This window comes from Schistocerca nitens, chromosome 10 (genome assembly GCF_023898315.1).
Source record: "Schistocerca nitens isolate TAMUIC-IGC-003100 chromosome 10, iqSchNite1.1, whole genome shotgun sequence".
NCBI lineage: Eukaryota > Metazoa > Arthropoda > Insecta > Orthoptera > Acrididae > Schistocerca > Schistocerca nitens.
This window is the reverse complement of record NC_064623.1, coordinates 206,500,075-206,517,685: the sequence shown is the minus strand read 5'-3', so window position 1 is coordinate 206,517,685 and position 17,611 is coordinate 206,500,075.

Here is a 17,611-nt window from a genome sequence, read left to right as displayed (position 1 = left end):
ATACGAAGCCCACGCCTACTACAGTAGTACAAGTTTATATGCCAACTAGCTCTGCAGATGACGAAGAAATTGAAGAAATGTATGATGAAATAAAAGAAATTATTCAGATAGTGAAGGGTGACGAAAATTTAATAGTCATGGGTGACTGGAATTCGGTAGTAGGAAAAGGGAGAGAAGGAAACGTAGTAGGTGAATATGGATTGGGGGGAAGAAATGAAAGAGGAAGCCGCCTGGTAGAATTTTGCACAGAGCACAATTTAATCATAGCTAACACTTGGTTTAAGAATCATGAAAGAAGGTTCTATACATGGAAGAACCCTGGAGATACTAAAAGGTATCAGATAGATTATATAATGGTAAGACAGAGATTTAGGAACCAGGTTTTAAATTGTAAGACATTTCCAGGGGCAGATGTGGACTCGGACCACAATCTATTGGTTATTACCTGTAGATTAAAACTGAAGAAACTGCAAAAAGGTGGGAATTTAAGGAGATGGGACCTGGATAAACTGAAAGAACCAGAGGTTGTAGAGAGTTTCAGGGAGAGCATAAGGGAACAATTGACAGGAATGGGGGAAAGAAATACGGTAGAAGAAGAATGGGTAGCTTTGAGGGATGAAGTAGTGAAGGCAGCAGAGGATCAAATAGGTAAAAAGATGAGGGCTAGTAGAAATCCTTGGCTAACAGAAGAAATATTGAATTTAATTGATGAAAGGAGAAAATATAAAAATGCAGTAAATGAAGCAGGCAAAAAGGAATACAAGCGTCTCAAAAATGAGATGGACAGGAAGTGCAAAATGGCTAAGCAGGGATGGCTAGAGGACAAATATAAGGATGTAGAGGCTTATCTCACTAGGGGTAAGATAGATACTGCCTACAGGAAAATTAAAGAGACCTTTGGAGATAACAAAACCACTTGTATGAATATCAAGAGCTCAGATGGCAACCCAGTTCTAAGCAAAGAAGGGAAAGCAGAAAGGTGGAAGGAGTATATAGAGGGTCTATACAAGGGGGATGTACTTGAGGACAATATTATGGAAATGGAAGAGGATGTAGATGAAGATGAAATGGGAGATACGATACTGCGTGAAGAGTTTGACAGAGCACTGAAAGACCTGAGTCGAAACAAGACCCCCGGAGTAGACAACATTCTATTGGAACTACTGACGGCCTTGGGAGAGCCAGTCCTGACAAAACTCTACCATCTGGTGAGCAAGATGTACGAGACAGGGGAAATACCCTCAGACTTCAAGAAGAATATAATAATTCCAATCCCAATGAAAGCAGGTGTTGACAGATGTGAAAATTACCGAAGAATCAGTTTAATAAGCCACAGCTGCAAAATAATAACACGAATTCTTTACAGACGAATGGAAAAACTGGTGGAAGCCGACGTCGGGGAAGATCAGTTTGGATTCTGTAGAAATACTGGAACACGTGAGGCAATACTGACCTTACGACTTATCTTAGAAGAAAGATTAAGGAAAGGCAAACCTACGTTTCTAATATTTGTAGACTTAGAGAAAGCTTTTGACAATGTTGACTGGAATACTCTCTTTCAAATTCTAAAGGTGGCAGGGGTAAAATCAGCGAGCGAAAGGCTATTTACAATTTGTACAGAAACCAGATGGCAGTTATAAGAGTCGAGGGACACGAAAGGGAAGCAGTTGTTGGGAAGGGAGTAAGACAGGTTTCTAGCATCTCCCCGATGTTATTCAATCTGTATATTGAGCAAGCAGTAAAGGAAACAAAAGAAAAATTCGGAGTAGGTATTAAAATCCATGGAGAAGAAATAAAAACTTTGAGTTTCGCCGATGACATTGTAATTGTCAGAGACAGCAAAGGACTTGGAAGAGCAGTTGAATGGAATGGATAGCGTCTTGAAAGGAGGATATAAGATGAACATCAACAAAAGCAAAACGAGGATAATGGAATGTGGTCGAATTAAGTCGGGTGATGCTGAGGGAATTAGATTAGGAAATGAGACACTTGAAGTAGTAAAGGAGTTTTGCTATTTGTGGAGCAAAGTAACTGATGATGGTCGAAGTAGAGAGGATATAAAATGTAGACTGGCAATGGCAAGGAAAGCGTTTCTGAAGAAGAGAAATTTGTTAACATCGAGTATAGATTTAAGTGTCAGGAAGTCATTTCTGAAAGTGTTTGTATGTAGTGTAGCCATGTATGGAAGTGAAACATGGACGATAAATAGTTTGGACAAGAAGAGAATAGAAGCTTTCGAAATGTGGTGCTACAGAAGAATGCTGAAGATTAGATGGGTAGATCACATAACTAATGAGGAAGTATTGAATAGGATTGGGGAGAAGAGGAGTTTGTGGCACAACTTGACAAGAAGAAGGGATCGGTTGGTAGGACATGTTCTGAGGCATCAAGGGAACACCAATTTAGTATTGGAGGGCAGCGTGGAGGGTAAAAATTGTAGAGGGAGACCAAGAGATGAATACACTAAGGAGATTCAGAAGGATGTAGGTTGCAGTAGGTACTGGGAGATGAAGAAGCTTGCACAGGATAGAGTAGCATGGAGAGCTGCATCAAACCAGTCTCAGGACTGAAGACCACAACAACAACATCCTCGAAGTGTTCCATGTACAGATTGGCTGTCAACCCGAGAAGATTTTATCACCGAGATTCGCCGAGAAAGGCTGCACTCTCATATTCATTGTACTGTCCTTCCTCAACCAACGACAGCCCGGATCTCGGACTTTCCGACGTCCACCTGTTTGGCCCAATGAAGAATCCATTCCGCAGGAAGCGGTACTTGGATGATGGGGAGCCTATTGGTGCAGCAGGTCATAGGCCCCGGCGTCGACCAATAGAATTATACGGGGGTGAGTCAAATGAAAACCTTAAATATTTTTTTAAATATTATTTATTGTGCAGAAGTTGGAAAAAGCTGTATCACTTTTCAACATAATCTACCCCACGCCCAATGCATGTCCTCCAGCGCTTACAAAGTGCATAAATTCTTTTGGTAGTCCGCGCAACCACTCATGCACCGCGTGGCGTACCTCTTTATCAGAACGGAACTTCTTTCCTCTCATTTCGTCTTTGAGTGGTCCAGACATATGGAAGTCACTTGGGGCAAGGTCTGGTGAGTGTGGTGGATGAGGAAGTCGTTGGTGGAAGTGAACCCAGGTTTCGTCCCAAGTAACAATTTTTGCAAGGAAGCCATCACCTTTTCATTGAAAGCGCCGAAGAAGTCCTTCACAAGCATCAACACGTCGTTCTCTTATTTCAGGAGTCAGCTGCCGTGGCACCCATCTTGCAGACACTTTGTGAAACTGGAGCACATCATGCACAGCGTGGTGTGCTGACCCATGACTAATCTGTAAACATGCTGCAATGTCATTGAGTGTCACTCGGCGGTTTTCCTTCACTATGGCTTCAACTGCTGCAATGTTCTGTGGAGTCACAACTCGTTGTGCCTGACCTGGACGAGGAGCATCTTCCACTGAAGTCACACCATTTGCGAACTTCCTACTCCATTCGTGGACTTGCTGCTGTAACAAACATGCATCACCGTACTGACCTTTCATTCGTCGATGAATTTCAATAGGTTTCACACCTTCAATACGCAAAAACCGAATAACAGAACACTGTTCTTCCCTGGTGCAAGTCGCAAGTGGGGCGGCCATCTTTATCTTGATACTGCGACGGTATGTCTGCATGTGCACTATGCTGCCACCTACAGGCCATTCTGCACGCTATTTGTAGCACGCTTACCAACGTACAGGATAACGGCGAGAAATTTCGATTTGTTATTACAAATTTAAGGTTTTGATTTCACTCACCCTCGTATTATGTGGGTATTCTGGCCCTCCCAGTAAACTGACGTAGCGTCTTACCGTTGAGCGGAGATTATATTGTAAAACAGTGTTTTGCTGGCAAAAAGTGGGGAATAACATGGCATATTAGAATCCTGAATAAAACCAACCTGCTTTCAGAAAAAAATGCGTTGCATTGCTTGTTGAACGCTCCTCGTACTTTCCTTACCGCTCATGTGCCCACAGTACCTTCACGTGCCACAGAATTAAGTCCATTCAAATGAAACGAAAGGCTCAGTGGGAATGAAATCCATTTTCCTAGGACTGCTCTTTGCACCCCGTGGGTGAATCTTTGGTACGGGTGTTCCGAAATCGCTGGTCGGGGCTTCAGTGGCAATGGAAATATCAGCCAGGGCTGGAGGCGCGCTCACACACTCTAATGGTTGAACTGGCTGCTCACGACTAGTGCCAAAGCCGGTTTCAGGTCTCCATCTGGAGCAAATTTTCAGTTGACACGCCGCATTCCCCACATATTTTACTTCCTATAAAGAACTAATTGAATGTGTTTCTTTCGAAGGTAACAGAGAGCGTGTTTTCAGCAAATCATCTAATCCTTTCTTAGAAAAATATCTTTGACAATTTCATTTGTGTGTTGAACATGTTTTTGTTCTGCCGTTGTAACTACAAAAATGAGTTTTCTTTTTCTTCACCAGGCGCGTTTCGCTTTATTGAGGTAAAGCATCATCAATTGTCTGTTGCTTTACCTCAGTAAAGCGAAACGCGTCTGGTGAAAGAAACACTCATTTTTGTAGTTGCAACGACAGAAGAAAACTACCCTCAAGAATTGTAAAGCAACTACGGGCAACATGGCCACAAAAATGACGAATGATTTCTGTTTCTCTAAAAAAAAGAAATTAATAAATTTATTTCATAGATAAATATGTAGAGTGGAAGGCCATGGGCATATTAAAGAATCGGCTGTGAACAAAAACTTAAGACTTTAAGGTATAAACAAAACCCCACTTCTTTAAAGAATCGAACTCTCGTGTGTAAAACTACCTCAAACCACTGATTATTTTACAAATGAGTTGAAGTGTTAAATATTTTACTGTAAGCATGTAAGCCAGAAAATAGTTTAAGAAAGGTTTAAAATTTTTGTTGAAGTTTGTTGGAAGTCGCTAAGCGCTCTCATTATGAAACACTTGATGAGTACCGTCTGGGTGAATCTCGCTCCGTTTTGAGCAAAAACTTGCTTTTCACGCATCTAAACGTGTTTGACGTTATATCTTCTGAACTATGGTTCGTAAAATGATAGAACTCTTTGGAGACACATTCAGTGGTATATGTGGATATTATCTGTATAGTGTTCTTTTTTTATTAGTTTTATTATTATTATTATTATTATTATTATTATTATTATTTTGTTGTTGGAATCTTATGGGACTCAACTGGTAAAGTCATCAGTCCCTAAGCTTACACACTACTTAACCTAAATTATCCTAAGGACAAACACACAGATCCATGCCCGAGGGAGGACTCGAACCTCCGCCGCGACCAGCCGCACGGTCCATGACTGCAGCGCCTTAGACCGCTCAGCTAATCCCGCGCGGCCTGAGTGTTTTGCGAAGGGAATCGCTAGTATACAAGTAATAAATTAAAACCCTACGTCTGTTGCTAACCTGCAACTAACAGCGAAAAGATAGTAAGGAAAAAAAAACTTTTCCTTTTCATTGCTTTGTGGAGGGTGTCAGCGAGAATACGTTTTGTGAAGGTTTGAAATTATGTGTAAAGTTTCTTAGAAGTCTCTACGTGCTACCGTTCTCAATTACTGCGTGAATATAGTCGGGGTATTTGCGCGCTGTGAGTTGCACTGCCTCGAGACACACGCACCATTTCTAACTGGTGTACTTCTCTTATTGTGATGAAGGTTTAACATAAGATTATACCTCTTAATAAGTAGATTACTACTTCACTTTAAATTTGCTCAATAATTACGCGAAATATTGAAAATTAAATTTTTGTTTCCCCTGGAAGCTGTTCGATAGGCAACCTGCAACAGATTCCTGGACAGCGGTTTAGTACCCATAGACTGATGATTCCTCCCGAGTTATAATACAGAAAGAAGAAGAATTCAAGATGGTGCATAAAATAAATATCATTTCATGATTATTTGAGGATCTGACTGAATGTCACTGCTTCCCTCTCTTATTAAACCATCTGCTTGGTGCCGAACTGCCCACAGTTTATTTTTTTGGTTTCTTTGTGTTGCAACATGTGTTAGTTTACCGCGACACTTTATAGGCCTCTGTTGTGTGCCACAACCAACAGATGGGAAGTTATAAATAGTGTGGAACAAGCAGAGGATGTCGGAGGCTTATGCAACTCGTAAACATTTGCGAAGAGTCTTCGAAGTATTGTAATCAAAGGCTATAATTAACTTGAGCTACCGGCTCACGATTCCTTATGACAATAGGGTGAAAGAACTTTATTGTAAGTGAAAAAAAAAGAAAGCAATGAAATGAAGAACAGAGCTGTGTGCTAAATACCAACAGTTACAGGAATGAAAAAAACCTATATCCAAAACATGGTAACCAAAATAAGAGAGAAATCAGATGCTGATAAGAATACGTGTTGAAACATTTCTCCACGAAAAGAGTTCTCTCTGAGCCAAATAATGAGACTGTGCCATTTCAGGGGAGACTTTTTCCCACTTTTTACTCAGTACCCTTAGTTATTTTCAATAGAAAATAGAGCATTAATCATGTCAGGTTCAACAGTATTTATATGAACTACATCTACATCTACATGGATACCTTGCAAATCGCCTTTAAGTGCCTGGCAGAGGGTTCATCGAGCCACCTTCACAATAATTCTCTATTATACTAATCTCGAAACAAACGAACAACTGTATCCAGAATGAGATTTTCACACTGCAGCGGAGTGTGCGCTGATATGAAACTTCCTGGCAGATTAAAACTGTGTGCCCGACCGAGACTCGAACTCGGGACCTTTGCCTTTCGCGGGCAAGTGCTCTACCAACTGAGCTACCGAAGCACGACTCACGCCCGGTACTCACAGCTTTACTTCTGCCAGTACCTCGTCTCCTACCTTCCAAACTTTACAGAAGCTCTCCTGCGAAACTTGCAGAACGAGCACTCCTGAAAGAAAGGATATTGCGGAGACATGGCTTAGCCACAGCCTGGGGGATGTTTCCAAAATGAGATTTTCACTCTGCAGCGGAGTGTGCGCTGATATGAAACTTCCTGGCAGATTAAAACTGTGTGCCCGACCGAGACTCGAACTCGGTCGGGCACACAGTTTTAATCTGCCAGGAAGTTTCGAACAACTGTATGTTTGCGTGAGAGCTCTTATTTGCCTTATTTTATTATGACGATCGTTTCTCCCTATGTAGGTCGACGTCAACAAAATGTTTTCGCATTCGGAGGAGATAGTTGGTGGTTGAAATTTCCTGAGAATATTCCGCCGCAACGAAAAACTACTTTGTTCTAATGATGTCCACCCCAAATACTGTATCATGTTAGGGGCACTCTCTTCGCAATTTCGTGGTAATACAAAACGTGCTGCTCTTCTTTGAACCTTCTCGACGCACTGCGTTAATCCTATCTGTTAAGGATCCGATACCGCGCAGCAACACTCCAAAAGAGAACGGACAAGTGTAGTGTAGGCAGTCTCTTTAGTAGATCTGTACAATTTTCCTGCCAATCTATTACATTGTCCTGCCAATAAAACGCAGTCTTTGGTTTTCCTCCCCCACAGCACTTTCTGTGTATTATTTCCAGTTTAAGTTGATCATAATTGTAATTCCCAGGTATTTTGCTGAATTTACACACTTTAGATTTGACTGATTTATCTTTTAAACGAAGTTTAACGGTTTACTTTTAGCACTCATATGGTTTACCTCGCATTTTTGATTATTTAGGGTCAATTGCCAATTTTCGCACGAAAAAGATATCTTTTCCAAATCGTTTTGCAATTTTTTTTTTATTTTCTGTTGACTTTACTAGTCAATGACCGACAGCATAATCTACAAATAACTTAAGGCGGCCGCTCAGATAGTCTCCTAAATCGTTTATGTAGATAAGGAACACCAGAGGTCTTATAACACTCTCTAGGGGAACGACAGAAATCACTTCTGCTTTACTCGATGACTTTCCGTCAGTTACTACGAACTGTGACCTCTCTGACAGGAAATCACGAATTCAGTGGCCTAACTGAGACGATATTCCATAAGCACGCTATTTCACTATAATCCGCTTGTGTAGTAAAGAAATTGGAAATTTAGAAATACGGAATCAATTTGAAATCCCTTGTCAATAGCACTCAACAATTCGTGTGAATAAAGAGCTAGTTGTGTTTCACGACAAAGATGTCTCTAAATCCATGTTGGCTGTGTGTTAATAGATCGTTCTTTACGATGTAATTAATAATGTTCGAACAAAATATATGTTCGAAAATCCTGCTGCATATCGACGTTAATGATATGGGCCTGTGAATTAATTTATTACTCCTACTACCGTTCTTGAATATTGGTGTGACCTGTGCAACTTTCCAGTCTTTGGGTTCGGATCTTTCGTCGATCGAACGATTGTATATGATTATTAAGAATGGAACTACTGTATCAGAATACTCCGGAAGGAACCTAACTGGTATACAGTCTGGACCAGAATACTTGTTTTTATTAAGTGATCTAGGTTGCTTCACTATTCCGAGGATATCTACTTCTAAGTTACTCATCTTGGCAGCTGTTCTTGATTCGAATTCTGGATTATTTACTTCGTCGTGAAGGAATTTCGGAAGGCTGTGTTTAGTAACACTGCTTAAGCGACACTGTTGTCGATAGTATTACCGTTGCTATCGCACAGAGGAGGCATTGACTGTGTCGTGGCGCTAGCATACTTCACATACGACCATATTTCTTTGGATTTTCTGCCATGTTTTGAGACAAAGTTTCGTTGTGGAGACTATTATAAGGATCTTGCACCGAGGTACGTGCTAAATTTCGAACTTGGAGATTTTGCGTTCGTTTAGATTTGGCATGTTTCTTTCGTTGTTTCTGCAACAGTGTCCTGACCCGTTTTGTGTATCAAGGAGGATCAGCCCCGTCGTTCGTTAATTTATTTGTTATAAATATCTCAATTGCTGTCGATACTATTTCTCTGAATTTAAGCCACATCTGGTCTACACTTACATTGTTAATTTGGAAGGAGTGGGGATTGTCTCTCAGGAAGGTGTATTTGTTTTTTTAATACGTTGTAACCTCCCCACAAAAAGTTTAAAAGACTATATTTATTAGTAAATGGACCCAAGCGTAACCTTCCCGCAAAAATGTTAATGACAAAGACAATTAAACAAAATTTAGCAATCTGACTCAAGTATAAGTTCTCCACACAAAATATAAGATAATCCCATGATAATGAAACTACAGCGATAATCAAAACTCAATTTAACCGAAATGTCGGTCTTTGGCCCTGTGCAAAAATCAGAATTAATTTCTTACCTTAGTATAACTGCATGTGAAATATCTGCTCTTATTCTGCGCCAGCAGGAGATGCATCGCAATAATTAAATTTTTTTTTTTAAGTTAACTGAAAATTTTCTTTAAAGGAAATGGAAGGAATTCAAATCATTGTTTAGTTAAAAATTGCTTTGAAATCAGATTATTATTGGGGCGATTTGAAAATTAATTACAACGAATATAGATTAGATTATGTGATGAGCGCAAAGCTGCATGAATACTTATTTAATAAAATTATACCTCATCCTGAATCTCGACCATTGCTGTGCCGACGCCCGCCGACTGCTCTGGGCTACCACTACTCACAGACTCCTAGCACTACTGAGGACTGACTACTACAGACAGACTGACTGCTCGCTACTGCGAGTCGAGCGCAACTGCTCTGGTCAGAGATTCTACAATGTCTCAGCATCGCTGCCGCACAACATACGTGTTTCATAACCCTCCACTGGGGGGGCAAAAATTTGGCAGCGATGGTGAGTCATTTGGACTTGCCATCGTAACAAATTTTTCCTTTAATTAATTAACATTTACAAAATATTTGGATGTAATACATGAATTAAATGTTGTGCGCATGCACCAATTACAAAACATTACAGACAAGACAAAATATAAGTACAAAACAAATCAGGAAAAATGTATATACAAATTATTTGACAGATAATAAAATGCACACACACTGAAAAATTCTTTAGCAGTTTCATAACAGGCAAAAAAAAATCATGTTGACAAGTGTCATGAGTGCACATGCACTGCAGTGGAGAACATATCAGTAAAAGACGAAATGTATAAACAATGAGTAACAAATGACATAAATCATAAAAGGTATACAGAATGAACACAAATCATATCGTAAATTGAGAAGAGTGCACAGGCACTGGAGTTCAGTTGAAAACATATTCACATAAGTGCACATGCACTGAAAATTTTTGAACATTTTCATAAGAAATAAACGCAAGTGTACAAAAAAATCATCAAATCACAAAAGTATATACAATATAAATGACAAGAGTGCACACATATTACACTTCAGAACAAATCAAAAAATGTCTTTAGTATTTTCACAATAAATAAACATAATAGCAAAAAATCATGTCGACAGGTGACATAAGTGTACTCGCACTGGAGTTCAACAAATCGAGAAAAAATGTATAGGCCATGAACATACATGGTGTTAGTTAAAATTGATTTTCACTATTAGGATAGGAAAGGAAAGGATTGCATCATGGTTATAGCACTTTAGTTTGCACATAGCTGCACTGAAAGTCCATATCTTTCCACAGAATCACAACTAAGTGATACAATCTGCAGTTCCGTTCCCAGAAGTATTTATCAGCGTATCAAGACAGTGAAACGTCGTAGTATTATTCCATGCTATCATTTGGCAGTACATCAAGTACACCAAACAGTGGGACCATAATAACGTCTTCTTCGCTTACGGTGGTGGACAGCATGTCGTGTCAACACCACGCTCTTAAGAGGCACACCAACGTAGAATTAGTGCAAAACCAAATATAGTGCTCCATGATTAGGAGGATGTATAGGACAAATGGATATTACAGTAATTCAGGGTAGTTAGCTCAGAAGTTGAAGGACATTAACTAACAGACAAGCCTTAATAGGTGATTACATAAGTAGTATGCGGCATACATAGCTCAGTTATTGAACATTTCTGTACCATGAATGTAATATTACAGAAAAATGTTCATTAATTAATTTACAGACAAGAGTGGCAATCAATGGCCATCAAGTATTGAGTATTACAAAACATTTTTCCTCATTCAAATGACATATTTACAAATAATTATTGGCACTCAGTGGCTAGCAATTATTGATTAGTACAAAACATTTATCATCATTCAGTATTATCATGAGAAGTCATCATTGAAAACAGTTGTTAATTAATGGCATAATTACTAACAAAACATTTAGTTACATTAATTATTGGCACTCAGTGGCTAGCAACTTTTATCATCATTCAGTATTATCGTGAGAAGTCATCATTGAAAAATAGGAGCTCATTAATGGCATAATTACTAACAAAACATTTAGTTACATTAATTATTGGCACTCAGTGGCCTAGCAACTTTTATCATCATTCAGTATTAATAGGAGAAGTCATCATTGAAAACAGTAGTTAATTAATGGCATAATTACTAACAAAACATTTAGTTACATTAATTATTGGCACTCAGTGGCCTATTATTAAAAACATGAAGTCAGAATTGAATACATTAGCTAATTAATGACAATTAATACATAATTCATTAAGTGACACTAATTATTGGCACTCAGTGCCCATCAATTATCGAATTAACAAGTCATTATTAAAAATCAGTTAATTACAATCATAGCATTAAGAATCATGGGCATAATAAGTAGTCTCATTACAATAAGAAGTCATTATTCAAGTGACATACTATTCAGAGCTAATTAGTATTATGCAGAATTATCATAAACTAGTGACATTATATGGGACTGGTAATACATTTTGTTTTTTGTGCTAGCAATGCATTGCTAGCGTAATTATAAGGGAAAACAAAAAAAAAAAGAGAAAAAATTGCTTTTAGGTTGTTCCTATAAATGAAAAATGTGTAACGTCATTCGTCATGAGTCAGCTGTAGCAAGGTTGTGACACAAGGTATTATATGTGATCACGTTTGTAAATTATATACAAATGGGTAAAAAAAATAAATTGCAAGTACTAGAACAGGTATAATAAGTAACAAGTTTAGTAAGTATCATGAAAAGCTTCTCCTGGAAAAAATACAAAATGGATTATTGAGCTGAAAGAAGAAACGCAGACTATGCTGAAAAGTAGTGAACTTCGAATTAACAGGTAGTGAAATGTGTATAAAAAATATGTGTTCCATAGCTGTCCTTTCCAAAACCTTCAGTCATCCTACTACGCAATATAACACCTGCTGTCAAAGTAAACTGCAACAAATACTTAAATAACTACATAGCATAAATACATAACTTCAACATTATCCTCATCTGTAAAGAAAAAACTTCATTATTCATATCATCATAACTTCATCATTATCATCACCTGTAAACAAAAACTTCATTATTCATAGTACCATATTCTTCATCATTATTCATTATCAGCATTCATTATCAAAAAATCATTTCATTATTCATCACACAACTATTCCTAATCCCTAGCATATTTCATCACTTAAAACTAAAATGTGTAGTTCTGTCTGACAGCTTGCATCAATCGCCTTGTATTCTGAAAGAAAAAATTAGTTAAGACTGCTATTCTGCGATGTGTATAATATATTCTGGTTAATGCTTGTTAATTCTGATCCATTTACTCGTCCTCATTAGCTTATTGCATCTTCTTTCGTTTATTCCGTAGGTGAAATTCCCACTTCTGTTTAATTCATTTCCTTTACGCATCATTTATTTCTGAAATTAATGAACAAAGATTAATGTCTTGCATTTAAATCATATACCCATTAAATAATGACTGGTTAATGGTGACACAATTAAGCATACACCATAACATGACAGAAAAACGTAATATGTCAAAAGCATAGACAGTGTTCAAAGGCAAAAAATGTACAGAGAATATCACAATGCAGCAGCAAAAAAAAAAAAATGTAAAACAGTCACGATGTTGAGATATCTTAGGGCAAAAAGTCAAAGTCAAATGGTGTGTGTTATACCTTAACTAGTTCACAGTGCATACAAACAAAACATGAAAAACAATCATACATACAAAAAAAATGAAAAAATGTGCACGGTCTGATGTGTAACGACAAGAAAAGCGACCTGCTAACCTTACCTTGCCGGGCACTTGCCAAGAAAAAATACGATAATCATCAGTAATTAGTAATGTGAATATAATTGCATAAGTGGTCATAAAATGTGTAAACGGCCTCATAGCATGTTACATCGTAAAGTGGTTTCATTCGATAAAGGGTTTAATGTTTGACACATGATGGTTCCCCTTACTTTTCCTGGTTCTCAAAGTTTCGACGTGTACAACATTGGGATGAGGAATGCTGCGAATCCGATATGGACCTGCATATAGAAGTTCAAATTTACTGCACTTACCTTTTAATTTACTGGATAAATAGTGTGTACGTACTAGTATCTTCTGTCCAACGTGAAAGTCTCGGCGTCTACAAACCTGTTTTTGCTGTCTTCTCCGGCGCTCTGCGGCACGTTTGATGTTGTTCAGCGCAATGTCAATTATTTCGTGGTGTCTTAGTCGACGAGATGTAGGAAAATTTACTAACTCTTTGATTTTGTTTGGTGGTTCAACGTTTTTCAGTATAACAGACGGAGAAAGCATAGTGGATTCATTTGGAATGGAATTAATTACATCTTGGAATGAGTGTATGTGTGTGTCCCAATTAACATGTCTTTTGTGGCAGTATATTCTACACAGTTTACCAATTTCTTTCATTAGTCGTTCACAAGGGTTCGAAGAAGCGTGGTACTTGGATATATAGATCGGAGAAATGTTTCTAGCTCGTAACATGCGTATCCATATAGCAGAACGAAATTGTGATCCATTGTCAGAAATTACTTTCATCACATGCCCTACATGAAATAAGAAATGCTTTACAAATGCTTTCGAAACAGTTTTGGCAGTAGCTTTACGTAACGAAGTGAAAGTAACAAATTTTGAAGTGAGTTCAACAGCGACAAAGATGTAGCAAAAACCTCTGTTAGTTCTCGGAATTGGACCAAAAATGTCTACTGCGGCCATATGTCTTAATTTAACAGGTATAATGGGATATAATGGAGGAATGTGTGAAGTGGTGTCTGACTTAGCTTTCTGGCAAATTTTACATGACGTTAAAACTCGCCGTATACGTTTTTCCATGTTTGTAAAATAACAGTTCTGTCTCAATATAAGAAAACATTTTCTTGCTCCGTAATGTGCGTAGCTTAAATGAGTATACCAGATTAATTTGTTAACAAGTTCGTCAGGAATGCATAATAACCAATTGTTGCTGTCTGGATGAGAGCGGCGAAACAGAATGTCATTGCGTACAGTGTAGTGGTTCCTAATCGTAACATTATTCTTATCGTGCCAAAGGTGTTTAATTTCTTTCCACACATTGTCTTCGCTTTGCTCTTTTGCTATGTCCTGTAATGATGATGAAATAAAATTTTCAAATGCAACTTGCTGAATGTACATGATGCTGAAATTTGCTTTGCAGAAGTTGGTTGCGACGTCTTGCTGATTGTTGCTGAGAGAACGAGAAAGTGCGTCTGCTATAACATTTTGTGTGCCGGGAATGTGAACTATTGTAAAATTAAATTCCTGTAAATAAAGTTTCCATCTACTTAACCTGTCGTGAGTGAATTTAGCCGAAAGTAAGAATTGGATAGCTCTATGGTCTGTGTAAACGGTGGTGTGTCTTCCATAAAGAAAATGCCGAAATCTCGTAAAAGCCCATACAACACATAATGTTTCTAGTTCAGTAACGGAATAATTTCGTTCAGCAGGTGACAGAATGCGGCTTGCAAATGCGATGTTTTTAATTACTGTAAAACCATTTTCTTCAATTTCCTGAAAAATATGTACGCCTAAAGCTGTGTTGGAACTGTCGGTGGCAATAGAAAAATTTCGAGTAAGATCTGGGTGCGATAAAAGTGGAGCATTCAACAAAGCATGTTTCAGGTTCACGAATTCAGAGTGTGCTTGCTTATCCCATGACCAAATAGCATTTTTACCTGTTAATTGGCATAATCTAGGCGTGTCTAAAGCAGAGTGATGAATAAATTTGCGAAAAAAGTTAATTAAGCCCAAAAAACTGCGTAATTGTTTCTTCGTTGTGGGAACAGTAATGTCACGTAGAGCTTGAAGTTTTTCTGGATCAGGCGCGATGCCTTCTGCTGAAATTACATGTCCAAGAAATTTTATAGAAGTTTTACCAAAATGCGATTTACTGAGGTTAACTGTGAGTCCTTGTGCATGGAAAGTTTGCAATAGTCGTTCTAAAATCAGATTATGTTCAGACCAGTTAGCTTCTGCAATAAGAATGTCGTCTACATACGTCGTAATTCTGTCTTTCAGTTCTGTCGGAAGTATTGTGTTCAAACCGCGAATAAAAGCAGCAGAAGAAATAGTTAAGCCGAACGGTAATTTACAAAACTGATAACAGTCACCAAAACAGAGAAAAGCTGTATATTTTCTGCAATTTGGATGAAGTTGAATTTGCCAAAATCCCGATTTCAGATCTAATGTGGAATAAATAGCTGTACCGTGAAATTTCTGTAGCAGTTCTTCTAAAGTCTGTGGTCGATCTGTTTCATTAATAATTATGTCATTGATGTGACGTGAATCAAGTACGAGGCGAAGTGAGCCATCTTTTTTCTTAACAATATGTAGCGGGTTTATGTACGGACTAACTGCTGGTTCTATAATTCCTTGGTCGAGCATATCCTGCAACTCTTTTTTGACTTGTTCTCTGTGAATATACGGAATAGGATAATGCTTTGCTTTAAATGTATCGTGCTGTTTGACTTGAAATTCGTACATAAAGCCGGACATAGTACCAGGAATGTTGTCGAAAACTGGAGCTTGCTGCAAAAGAATTTTGTGTAATTGCGTGCGTTCGTCGTCTGTATTTGCACTGCTTTGTTTGACTTTATCAGAAATCATCTGTATTACGTCGTAGTCAGTTTCGTCTGGAGTATTATAGTTATGTACATACGTATCCGTGAACAATGTGGGATTACAGTCTATGTTACGTGTTGCGGAAATGACCTCTGTGCGGTTAATTGTTTGTTCTTCTGCTGATAGTGAGTGCTGAAACTCTAAAGCTAATTGTACATTTTCGTCCTTCAACATTAAATAGGAATTCTGAAAATCGACCACTGCGTCGTGTTGTACCAGAAAGTTCATGCCTAGAATAACGTCTGTTGTCAACAAGGGAACAATCCAAAAATTTGAATGAAAAGTATGACCTCCAATACAAAATGATACATGCGTCTGTAATTTCACATCCACTCCTTTACTCGATACCGCTCCTTTCACTTTGGTTTTGCCTAAAGGTAATGTGGGATAGATATTCTCTTTGTTGCACTCGTTAAAAGTTTCCTCATTTATAACTGACATAGGTGATCCGGAATCAATTACTGCTGAAAATTTCGATGAACCAATTTTAATTTCGATAACAGGATGTGAAATGATTTTCTGAATAACTGGTTTTTCCTGCAAAAGAGTGTCTCTGATGTCATCAAAAGTAATTACATTTTCGTGAACAACATTTTGCGTGTCAAAGGTAGTGCTTGTGTTATTGGAAGATGCGTCCTGTACAGTATCTAGTCAGATTCTATCTGACGTGTTATTATTATCAGGAGGACGTTGTGGCATTTCTACAATTTGAACAGTTCTATTACTTCTTCCAGACGTATTACGCTCTGGATGATACCTACTGTCGGGTTCATTCATGAGAATATGTTCTTGCGGATGATTTTGTTGTTGATATGACCGACTGTTGTTAAACGTACGCTGATAATTGTGCTCATCATTTTTACGTCTGTCGTGATACTCATTCCTATACGGTGCATTGCGATAGGAATTGAAATACTGTCTTCTCTGTACGTAGTTATTTCCTTGCTGCCGTGCGTGACTATTTGTTGTATCAGGGACTATACGTGCACGCGGCGAAACATTAAAGCCTGGTTGACCTTGTGCATTCCATTGTTGGTTAGGCATGTTAACCGGTTGACTTTCATGCTGTTGTGGTGGAAAACGTCTATTGTTACCAAAATGTGATTCCTGTTGCTCAAAATTTTGACGATATTGATAATTAGAATTTTGTCTGTTATTAAAGCTTTCGTGGTTTTCATTCCTAAAACGTCTGTTACTTTTCCTATTAAAATTACGTGTCTGATCATAATTGCTGTACGTCTGTTGGCCTTGGTTGTTATATGAAAAATTTTTGTTTACGAAAGAATAATCTGATTGCTGCACTTCTAAAAGCTGCAGCAGATCCCTGAATGCCGAAATATTTTCTTTTTGTTGACCTGTTAAAAGTGACACTCTTAATGATCGTGGCAATTTAGAGATACATAATTGAATGAGTGCAGATTCACTATAGGGTTCACTTAAATACTGATTTTGTTGCACCATGTGTTCAAAGAATTGAGTGACACTGGGAAAATTGGAGTTCTCATAATTTGGTAAGCTAATTAACTGATCTTTAATTCCGCGCTGTGTCGTCTTCGACCAGTACGCTGACAGAAAAGCATTCTGAAATTCCTCTACTGAATAACATTGTCTCGCGATCGGCCTCATACGAGTTGCCGGTTCGCCTTC